Below are 12,834 nucleotides of genomic sequence, written 5' to 3'. Positions count from 1 at the left end.
CTAGCTCATACCGCTCGAACAGTTCGTCGTATAATGTTCCTAGTGTTGACGGTGATCTTCTTCGTTCCTCGAACTATCTGTATGCCAAATTTCATAGCCCTCGGTCGGATCATTCAGGAGTCTGTAAATTACACAAATAAACAGACATTCATTTTTATTGGTCTTTCTGCAGTATATGTAACAGTAGTGTGCAGAAATTTATTGACCGACAATTGAATCGAAAAGGTATATTAAATCAGACTAATATTAAAAAAATTATTGCAAACTACCTAAAATGAATCAGGTTAATTAAGTAATCAACTATATATTTTCTTATTTGGGTAAAAGCATCAAGGCTCATTGCTATTAGCCTAAAAAGTGTGTTAGATTAATTAGAAATTTACGAGAAGTTTTTTTTAATCAGCCTTACTAATTGCTAATGATTTACTAGTTTGTGAACAACCGGATTTTCCAACTATGATACGACATTCACAATTTAGACAAAAAAATTCGGAAACGCGCTTTTCAAAAGGTATAAATTAACGATCTACTGTTCTAATTTTGCGGACATTCCTAACAATTACGAGTACTGAGTTTTCCTCAAAGAAAGGATCTAGTCTTATAAATCAACGGCTAATTCTACTAATTTTATGGAAATTTCTTTAAAAAAAAGTAATATTTTGGGTGTTTGGTACAAATAAAAAAAATGCTTCAGATTCATGGAAACACTGATATATATCAGCGTTTTTCTCCGTGAAATTAAAAACAATTCAACTTAAAAATAAATGTAGATTAATTTTCAGTTGAAAATCTTAGTATTAAAGTCTTCACTTGTTAAATATTCTGAGTTTTCAGAAGCGTGTTTTAAATATTTTCCTCCCATTCTTTTAAATTGATCTTGCGTAACAAGTTTCTTTTCACATTTACAACGATTAAATGAGATATCGATTATAAAGAAATGTTTCAAATTAAAGAAGACGTCAAAGCAATTCTCCTGAGGCAAAACAACTAAATTGTTTTGCGAGAAAAATAAAGCTATAAACATATAAGATTTTTTATTTGAGTGTTTGTATTTTTAGTTACATTTGCTTCTCATTTGTGGCACAATGTAACTGTAATTAGCAACACAATATCTAACTCTTTTAACATTTTAATTACTTAACGTGGTTTTTCGAAGCTTTTTTGCCAAGTAAAATAAAAAAAGTAGCAGTTTAAATGTCTTACTCTTGATGCAAAGCTATAATTTTGAACTATGTATAACATATCGATGTAAAGAACTATCTGGCTTTTAGAACTGACAAATACCTTAAATATTCTAAATGCTAAATAATCCTTAGAAACTGAATCGATAAGACAGTACCTGGTTAAAAACTTCATTCGTTAAAAAAATAAATAGCATATAACAGTGGACATGTTTCAAGTTCTTCAAAAATAGGTGCCTATTGTCAAGACTTTCTAGATTTAAATGCTCTGGCAAGGCTTAAAAAAGGGTGACTAATTTTAAAGCGCTTGAAGCAAGTCGACTGTTTGCTATCGATTTATTTTTGAAGCGATGAAGTTTTTAATCAGGTTATTCTAAAAGTTATTAAACTTTTTTAAAAAAATCGTCAAGTTGACGATTATTTCCAGGCTAGATATCCAAACCGTAGCATTAATCTCAGTTTTTGCAAATTTTTATTGGCTAAATATTGCTGCATTGAGGTAAGTTTTCATATATTAAAAACTTAGACCTTAAACGCTTTACATTTTTTCGAAAGTGTGGCTTTTCTCCATATTGATGTTATGCGCCATTTTTAGAATGAGCCGAGAGGGCACCGGGTAAAAGCTGGCTAAACTCGACCAAACTGTCGTGAATAACTGTAGCAAACTCACAACATGAAAAAAACATATTATTTGTAAAAAAAGCATAATTTCAAGCTATGACAGAGCCGAAAAACAGTCTTTTTTAAGGCAACGTGAAAAAAATCGGTATCATAACAGGTAATAAAAATTAAATAACGAGCTTTATATAGTTGTTGTTGCTCATTTACGTCGCACTTGAGCTGCACAATAGGCTATTGGCGACGGTCTGGGAAACATCCCTGAGGATGATCCAAAGACATGCCATCACAATTTTGATCCTCTGCAGAGGGGATGGCACCCCCGCTTCGGTAGCCCGACGACCTGCACGCGAAGTCGAGCACTTTACGGTAGAACAGTTTAACGAGGACCAATACCGCACACCCTCGGTCCCTACGCAGACTGATCCAAGTGGTCACCCACCCGCACACTGACCGTAGCCAGTGATGCTTGACTTCGGTGATCTTCTGGGAACCGTGTCTTAACGATCAGTCCACTGCGGGACAGCTTTATATAGAGCATTTGAAGAAATTTTCAAAGTGCTTTTTTAGCAATATTAACTTTTACTTAAGACGTGTTGCACTTGCCATTGCCCTAAACAAAGTTCAAAGTTTCTTTCAATTTTCTTAACGATTAAAACTAGCATTGCTTACTCATTACATACTTCTATATTTTTGTCTAGCTTTGTTATACTGGCATACATTTCAAATGCAGTTCAAAAAGTATACAACATGTACAGCCTGTAAAACTTATGCTTTATACACGTTGTATACATGTGTTGAGAATATTCGCAACCAGAAGCTCTCCAGCAGTGTCATTGCATGGTATTAGCGAAACGCATTATGTCTTGAGTGTTCGCTTTAAAATGTATATGCTTGTGTTGTGTCCGAATAAATGTTTGTGAAAATAATTCGCTTAGTAAATTTGAAAATGCTTAGTTTCGTAACAGAAAATTTGTGTATCGGCTGTGGAATAGAAGCCCATGGTTAGTTCGAATAAAAAAATCGTTTGCAAGAATAAAAAAAGGGTGGCATGTGAGGTGGGTTGTTTTGATTTGATACTTATCCATTTCGCATTCTGTTGAAAGTAGTTAAAAGTTATTGAATTGAATTAGTTTCAGTTGGAATATTTTGCTATTTCATGCTCTGTTAAATGAGGGTTTATGCCTTGGAAATTGTTGGAATGGTAAAATTTTATTGTTTATGATTGATCAAATACTTTCGTTTTGAATAAGTACTAGTTTGAATTCGTAGTGTTTGTAGTTTCTGAACCACATATGCTTTAAAAATTGTTTGATTTGTTTTGTGCTTATTATTATCTGAAAAAGATTATAAAATTAGCAATAGCTGAAAAGAAAGAGTTAGATAAGTTGAAAAAACAACGTATCTCACATAGAAGACAGGTTACCAAACTAATTAAAAAAATAAAAACTCGTTTAGACGAGCAGGCACTTGATAGATGAGCTCGAAAGTCAGTTGGTACAATTATAAATCAAAGACGAAAAAATTCAATAAATTGATAGAAAAATCAAAAATCTTTTTGGTATCGTCGATATTGAATTGAAAATAGAGAAAATTGATGAATACAATGAAAAAATAGTTTTTACTTCTGTAAAATTAAAGATTAAAATCAAATCGTTGTAATCAGATTGCGTTATAGAACATAAATCTAATAATGTGCAAGAAATTCCATTAAATCGAGGCGGATCAAATATAAACGCAAAATTGCCGAAATTGAACTTTTAAAATCAATATGAAAATTCAATTGACGAAACTACTTCTCTCTCAGATGTTGAAAAAGTTTCATATTTATTAGTTGTACTTTCTAGCATTAAAGGTTTTGTGATAACAGAAAATAACTTTATACCAGCTCTTAAATTAATTCAAGATACATTCGGTCTAAAAGATGTGTTAATTAACGCCCATATGTCCAAATTGTTAAATATGACCCCGTCAAAAATTTCTTCTAATTTACAGGAATTGAGGGATCTTTATTTTAAATGTCAAACTCAAATTCGTTCTCTTGAAAGTTTAGGTGTAAAATCGGAAACGTATAGTGTAATGATTAGCTCAATTATTTTGAAACTATTTCCCAGTGATCTTATTTTAAAATTTAGCAAAGAGCAGATTTCAAGTACTAAACATGATCTAAATGAATTAATGAGTTCTTCGTCTTTTGTATAACGCTATCATCGCCAGAGAGAGACAGAGAGAGCTTTTCACTTACAACAGTCTGCGGTTTTCCCTCCTTCATCTCTCCACTAAATGTTTGTGAATGTAGCAATTCGTTTCGTAAATTTAAAAGTGGTTAGTAACAGCATGTTATTGTGAATTACCTAATTTGGTGGTAGTTAACTTCCACCTGTGACTGTTGACAATCACATAGTCGCTTTGGTAAATGTCCGAAATACATACTAGATCTAGTTAAGTGCCACTGCCCGGTATGCCCTACATTAATGTTTTTAGCACTCAGTGGCACTGACCCGTATGCCCTACATCAATGTTATTTTAGGTCAAGTGCCACTGCCCAGCATGCATTTAACCGGTTCTCCGAATACTAATGTTTCTCGAAATCTATCCTCGGCAGGTTTTAAATTATCGAATAAATATACAAATATCAACAAATAAATTAATATCAAATCGGATGTAACAAACATTTTGGACATACACCCAAACGACTATGTGATTATTGACATTTACCACCGGCATTATCTTTAATTTCCGTCATCCACGGTTACATATACAAGTATAAAATACATGTGTATACATTTGTAGAAATTCTACAGAATAGCTAGCTAATAAGGAGATTTAAAAGAACAGGTTGTGAAATTTCTATTCTAAAGTACTAAAGTACTTAGTACTAAAGTACTTAGTACTAAAGTACTTAGTACTAAAGTACTAAACTTTCTGCACGCCACTATTTTCACGAAAAATATAAACGATTTTCAAAATGAAATAACATTTTGGTGGCTGAAACCATAAAAAGGGAAACATAACCTGAAACCATAGACTAAAAAGTGGAAATATATTGATTACAAAGTTATAATACTTTTAGCTTTTAATGATTTTGGCAAAAAGTCTCAATATCAGTCATAAATCCTTAAAAGTCATTAAATTTTTAAAAAAATCTCAAAATTGAAATACCAAAAAGGTATCCAAATAATTCTGCCTTTCGACACTAAAATACCACTTTTTAATTGCAGCTCCGTGTCAAATTCTATAATTAATTGGCTTGAGTCAATCTTTCTCACGCTGAAGTCTGACTGTGTTACTGCAAATGGCTAGCTGGAGAAAGGATATTTCGCATCCTGAACTAGAATAAGTCGTTAAAAAACCGAAAAGAATCCTCAAATTACCAATGCAGTCTCTGAACTTCTCAAATGATCTGCTCATTACCCAAAATGCACTCGTTAAAGTGAAAATAAGATCGTTGCTCGAATAGCAGCAATGTTTCTTTACGCTTAAATTAGCACAATTTAATAATTTATTTTTTGTCTTTTAAAAGAGTTGCGATACTCAAACAAACAACACATTTGTTTATATAATCAATAACTAATCATATTAGAAATCAAATCACACGAAAAATCAAATGGTTTAAAATATGACACTTAAAGAAACGTAACATCTTTTCATTTGCTTATTATTTGTTTATTATTAATGTAATTAATTTAAGAAATTAGCGTAATGTTTAAGGAATCAAGTCGATGAATAAAATCAAACTATTAACAGTTTGATGCTGTCGCTGTCTGTTGACAACTGTTAATAGCTGAACTGTTAATCACTCAACTGTTAATAGTGAACAGTTAACAAACTATTAACAGTTGAGCGAAGAGAACTTTTAAAATTAAACATTAAAAAAATACACACTGTACCAAGGTAAATTGAAGAAAACCGTTGATTTCACACTTTAACGGATTACCGTAGTTAATTTGCAGATTTGCTAATTAACGCGCATATTAACGATTTTTTGAGCTTTAGGGGCAATGTATGCATTTGATTCAATTTACATACACTACGATTTAATTTATATACATTTCAATGCTATTTGAAAATAACGTTTGGAACAAATAATTGAAGGATTTTCAGTGTATACATAATTACAAATTTAATTGTTCCAAACACAACAGGCATAGGTCTTTCATTCCAGCAAAATATTGGTAAAATGTATAAAAATCACTTTGTTTGAATGGTTAAATAACAATTTATTTAATTGTTATATCACCATATTCAGTTAATGCAGTCAAATAACTATAAAAAATGGTATTCAAGCTGTGAAAAATTCGTTTATTAACTGTGTTTACCAGACATCGTTTATTTACCGTGTTTACCAGACATCTTTAATTAAATATTTCCACCACTATCATTTAATGACTGTTTCTCCAAATTCTGATTAGGAAAGCAGAATTTTATAAACACCAACTAGGCCCATAGTCAATGAGAATCGAGCTCACATTCTTCAAAAGCCTGAAGCTGAGTCATTTTGATAAGGATTATGAATTTATATTTTTATTTTCCATAATCGGGTGCCTAATGAGCTTATAGTAATAAGCCCGGTAGAGAGTTAATCTGCTGCACTGTTTTCATAAATCCAAATTTGTCAGCTGCACCAACGAATTTTGACAGAGATTATTATATAAATTCAGCTTATATTAGCATGCATGCAGCAAAATTTGCGAACAGAAAGTCTTTAAGAATTAAGCTGAAAAAAATTATGTTGTTTTAATTTAAGTTTAAACTTTTTAAATGATGCTAAAGAAAGAGAATGAAATCCTATTCAGATATGACAGTGAACATGAAAAAGGAAAAAATCTTGACTTTTCGTTCCTTCTGGTGTTTTCTCATTTCAAAGAAACACGTTTAGAGGTGTTTTAAGAATGGAGTCTCAGCAGTCCCTCCCACTCATTTGATTGTTTTTAAAACAGAAAATTGAGATGAACAATAATCTGCAGGTAGATATTTATAGTAGTGACATATTTTTTTAATTTAGTTCATCATTTTTTTTAATTTATGTAAGACTTTATGTAACGTAATTTTTAAAATAATACAAATACTAGGACTCTAAAAGCATGTTGCCTGCTCCTGAATTTTGACGTAAATTGCCAGATGCCGAATGAGACGTATAAACTGCACCAAAAAGGTTGGGGGAAAAAGGAAATCGATTAGAATTTATAAAACATAAATGTTACTAAATTAAATTACATGAATTTATAAGAATAATATAAATAAATAAAGATTATACAACTAAATAAGAATTAGATAAAATAGGAATGATATAAATGAATAAGAATTACTGCAAGTTAATGATAATTGAAAATTGTAAAATAATAAGTTTATAATATAGTTTTAAAGTAACATGTTAAAAGTGCAAATAGTGCTTAGTAATTTTGAACATATTGTTTCTTTGTTAATAATAATAATATGCATTTATTAATCCTTTCTGATTCGCGCTTATTATTTCTTTATTAATAATGTCTCACTGTCCTTTGCTAATAATACTTAATTATGAAAATTAAAAAAATTGGTTATATAATTTTGTAAATTTCATTTTTGTTGGATTCATTATTAATAGTACATTCGTATGCTTTTATAACTATGGAATCAAAAAAGAATGGGAGATTTTTCTAACCTGCTATTAAGTGAATTTTTAGTTTATTTTACATAATTTTCAGGGCTTTACATTATACTTATCGTAAATAGTAGGGAATTTGTTTAGAGAGAAAAATTAGTATAATTATATTGTATTTAAGAGTTTTTCTTAATTATATTTCTTTATAAATAATTGCTTTTGTATCTAGTCACAAAATAATTAATGTAAATCATGAATGGTAATTTAAGAACTGAACTTCGCCATTAATGAAAGTTATAATGACTAAATTAATATCGGCTTCAATGGTTAAAAAATGATGAGTTAAAAAATATCTTAATTACAATAGCTGTATACCTCTACAGCAATAAATGTATATATGGTGCTCAGGTATGATGAATAAAAAATAACTGCTTAAGTATTGATACTTTTTTTATTTAAAAAATTTTCGTAATCAAAATAATTATTAGTAATAAGCTCCTTTTTTATTTTTGTACTTAATTACAACTCTTATTATCAGGAATATAATGCGAGTAATTTAATCTAATGAGGGCAATTATATGGCATGCATAATTTCTATTCATTCTAATAAAATTACTTAGATAAATGTAATAATTCATTCGTTTGCTGCGATTGTTAAACTTTATTAACCATTTCTAGGTTTATACAAGTTTCAGAGTGAATAAACGCTACTAAAGGAAACTTGTTTTTATTAAATTCGCCAAGGATTAAACTCAGCGTTTCAGTATGTCAATTTTAATTCATTTATGACTTTGGCTTAATTTCATACAGTTTTCTTTCCTTTTCTTGAAAAGTTACATATCTATCACCTTCTTAAAGACCTCATATTAAGCTCTAAAACTTTTTTAAAACATTTTTTTATATTATTATGAAGTATGACCCTTTAAAGGAAACTACGGTGTCAATTTCGCCTCGAAATATTAGTAGTGTATTTGACTGCTTGGCTTTATTTTATTTTATAACCGTCGTTGAACAGCCGACCCAATTTCATGCGTTTACGACTATTTACGTTCAACTCCGTAGCCTTGTAATTTTGTACCAATCCAGAAGGCAAGGAAACTCCTGGATCAGTACCCCCAGAGGTATTGATTTGTTGTGGGAACATGGAGGACTTTGAGACTCGACAGATTTAACGTGCATCAGTCACCATTTACTACACGGGGAGTCTTCGGCCGGCGAGGATCGAACCCACGACCTCTTGGATATGGGCCCAGCGCCATACCGACCAGGCTATCCCGGCCCTTGCTTGGCTTTATTGTAGTTTGGATGAGGAAAAATGTCCAATGTCTCTGAAGGAAGATATTTTCCAAAATAGGTGATGTTGAGTATTTGGTGCTCTAGCGCAGGTTGATCTATTTTATTTTATTTTATTTTATAACCGTCTTTGAACAGCCGACCCAATTTTATGGGTTTACGACTACTATTGTTCAACTCCGAAACCTTATAATTTTGAACCCAATCCAGTAGACAGGGAACTCCTGGATCGAGTATTGGGAGAAATTTGCATTCGTGGAGGACTTTTTGATGGAGCTTACCCGCATTTGCGTCACATGGAGGGGAAGACCACGAGAACCTCCCTCGGTTAGCCTGATGGCAAGGGGACTCTAACCCATGATCCGTGTACCACTGAAGATATTTCATGTCAGCACTGTCGTCGGTGCAAGCCGGATGCGCAATTCGCATCGACTCGGATTCGAACCCGGCTCCCCTCGTTGGAAGGCGAGCGCTCTATCCCCTGAGCCATCGCTGCTCCAGGTTGATCCATTATGATTTTATAAGACTTAGCTCATCGGTAGGGGCAAGGGGACTCTAACCCATGATCCGTGTACCACTGAAGATATTTTATGTCAGCACTGTCGTCGGTGCAAGCCGGATGCGCAATTCGTATCGACTCGGATTCGAACCCGACTCCCCTCATTAGAAGGCGAGCGCTCTATCCCCTGAGCCATCGCGGCTCCAGGTTGATCATTATGATTTTATAAGACTTAGCTCATCGGTCACACTATACATGTAACTAACTATACCTGTGACTAATTAGACTAAAACGTATCGAACACTAGCCCGGATTGGTCAAGAGGTCGTCTCCTGCCATACTGTATTGCATTCCCAAACTACACACTATGCAAACTACTATTAAAACGTCTCAGGAAATGGAACTTCTTCATTATCATCCATACTCGCCTGACCTGTCCCCTAATGACTACCACTGATTCCCAAATTTAGACAACTTTTTTGCAGTGAAATAATTTAATTTCGAAAATGCTTTAAAATGGGCCATACAGGGATAGATTGACTCGTCCATTAAGGTTTTATCTAACGTGTCTTTACAACTTGCCGCATGCACGATTAAAAAGTAGAGAAAATATAGGTGTAAACTTTGATCAATGAAAAAGTTCTTTATATAAGTTATCGAAGTTCTTTATATAAGTTTCTCCTACAAATATATTACTTGACTTAATAAAAAAGGAGAAAAAATGTTCCGGAAGTTATGTATTGTGCTCGAACTCTCAGTGTAGAAGAAAGAGTTTAAAACTATAAAAAAGTAACTGTACACAAATTGAAATTTACTTTATGTTTTCCATTAAAAATATGGTTTACACAGTATCATATTTATAGTTATTCTCATCTAAAGTAATTTGGTTAAAAATAATTATGAATATTAAAATATAGTTAGACAACATCAAGCTTATACAATAATTGAACAATGTATATTCGCAATTGTGAAAAAAAAACTGTCTCCTGCTAATCGACTTTTGCCTTGTTTTTTTTTCTTCTAAAGAACTTTATCTTTTGGATTATTAATTTTGTTAAAGAAAGTTAACTTCTAGCTGTTTAGATTTAAGGAAATTCAATTTTCGCTGATTAATTTTAGTAAGATTTTTTTTTCTCATTCCGCTGCTTAATTTGGATAAGGTAAATTTTTTTGTCAGCTAGTTTTGATAAGGAACTTAATTTTTCGGCTGATCAGTTTTGATAAAGAAAAAATTTTCTTTTCAGTAATTAATTTTGGATAAGAAAGGTTAACTCTCGGCTGTTTAATTTTAACAAAGAAATTCAACTTCCGCTTGTTAATTTCGATAATAAAAATTTTCCTCGGCTGGTTAATTTCAATAAAAAAATTTATCTTTCGGCAAATTAATTTTGATAAAGAAATTTGATCTTCGGCTGGATAGTTTTGATAAGGAAATTCAACTTTGACTGGTTAGTTTTTATAAGAAAATTTATCTTTTTGGTAATTAATTAGATAATTAGGTAATTAATTAGATAAATAAATTTATCTTTCAGTTGGTTAATTTTAATAAGTAATACGCATGGAATGGAATCAGTAAGTGTATCTTTATTAATTAACGCTTTTCAATTTATTGGATTGCCATGAAAATACTTTTAAACAGTGATATGAAAATAAATCACTGTAAAACAAAATATAATCCTTCAACTAAAATAAATAAATAAGCAATTTACCTAAATTTTTATCATGCATTTGGAAATAGTAATTCATTTATTTTACTTTTATATTATTAACAAATTTTAAGTATTTTGCTAAATATATATATATTTGAAACATCACTTTCTTTGTGTTAGAAATTAATTTGTTAAAATTTTCAAATTTCCGACTAAATTTATTCTATTTCAAAGAAATAAACTCATTTGCAAAATCATAAGTATAATTAATTTAGTCGCGATGTACTTCAATAATGGAATAAGATGGTTTAAATTCAATTATATAAAGGTAATTGCATGTGATAGAATTGAATTACTCTAAAGAAGCGGAAAATAATGTCAAAAGCAGTAAAGAATTACTAAACTATGTGGAACATTGTTTTTAAAGAATTTTTAAAGAAAAAAAACTTAGTTGAAACTTCAAAACAATTTCGAATAATTAATTTGTAAATGAGCTCGTAAAGAGTGGTTTACGTGAAAGCTACTTTTTCGCCTTTAAATATTTTAGAATCTACTAATTGTTTCTTTAAAAGCTAAAAGTATATCATTTGTTTTGTTCTTTAAATAACATAAATTATGACGGTATTCGTGTCATTTATTTAAGATTCTTTTTTTTCGTATTTTCAAGAATATTTTAGTTTACTTTCATTAAATGATTTTTTTTACTGTAAAAAATCAGTTAAATTTACTGAAACAAACTGTAAACTGGTGTGCCAGTATAAAGCTGTTTCTTTCAGAGAAAAATACTGTTTTTTTAAAAACAGATGCTTGTGTTTTAAACAGAAAAGTACTGTTATTTTAACAAACGATCTCTGCTATTTTAACAAAATACCTATTAACAAAAAATTTAACAAAAAAAACTCTGTAAAATAAGTATGTTAGAACTCAGGTATTTGCTAGCGGAGAGCAGAATTTGTACGACTAGTCTATGGGATACAACTAGTCAATGGGATACAACTAGTCAATGGGATGCAACTAGTCAATGGGATATGACTAGTCAATGGGATACAACTAGTCAATGGGATAAGACTAGTCAATGAGATACGACTAGTCAATGGGATACAACTAGTCAATGGGAAACGACTAGTCAATAGGATACAACTAGTCAATGGGATACAACTGGTCAATGGGATACGACTAGTCAATGGGATACGTCAATCAATCGGATTCGAGCCCAGGCTACTTCATTGGGAGGAGAGTGTTATGTCCCCTGTGCCATATCAGATCTAGTGATTGCTTATTAATTTTTTTTTAAAACCGTCATTGAAGAGCCGACCTTATTTTATTTTTACGACTACTAATGTTCAACTCCGTAGCCTTGTAATTTTGATCCCAATCCAGAAGACAAGGGAACTTCTGGATCAAGGTTTGGGATAAAGTTGCCATCCTGGAGGAAACGAATCTGTATTTGCGTTACATGGAGAGAAAACCCCTGAAAACCTCCCACGGTCAGCCTGACAACAAAGGGATTCTAACCCCTGGTCTGTCTGCCACTGAAGATATTTTACGTCAGCACTGTAGTCAGAGCGAACATGGTGTGGAATTCGTATCGACAAGACATTGCTGGGTTTCGAGCATGGTTCATCTCATTGAAATTCGAGCTCTCTATTCCCTGAGTCACCATGGCTCAAGTAATTCGTTGCAAAGAAAAACCTTGAACTGTCTTTATCTTGAAAGTTACTTATTGAAGTCATATTTAAGTACAAAATCGCTTAAAACTATAGTGGCTTACAGTAATAAAAATATCTAGCAACTGAACTGAACAAAAAACTATATCTTATGACAGGTAATTATCAGGTAGAGTATAATTTAACTAAAAAATCAAATCAATATTTTTTTTACTATGCTCAAAACCATAAAATAATATCTGAAAAGTAAGAGCAAGTAAAGAAATTCATCATAAAATGATTTTTTTTAAAAAAAGATAAAAAATTAAGTTTGTTTACTGTAAGCAAAACAGCATGACCAAAT

At 31.4% G+C, this 12,834-nt stretch overlaps 1 protein-coding gene across 1 annotated transcript in view; it reads right to left on the bottom strand.

Annotated features, from left to right (window-relative positions):
- Positions 1 to 12,834, bottom strand: part of LOC107455951 (metabotropic glutamate receptor 6-like) — a 74,131-nt gene that overhangs the window by 47,335 nt on the left and 13,962 nt on the right. The gene's annotated exons all lie outside the window — the stretch shown is intronic.

Source organism: Parasteatoda tepidariorum, chromosome 2 (assembly GCF_043381705.1).
Source record: "Parasteatoda tepidariorum isolate YZ-2023 chromosome 2, CAS_Ptep_4.0, whole genome shotgun sequence".
Classification (NCBI taxonomy): domain Eukaryota; kingdom Metazoa; phylum Arthropoda; class Arachnida; order Araneae; family Theridiidae; genus Parasteatoda; species Parasteatoda tepidariorum.
This window is presented reverse-complemented; position numbering and strand designations above follow the sequence as displayed.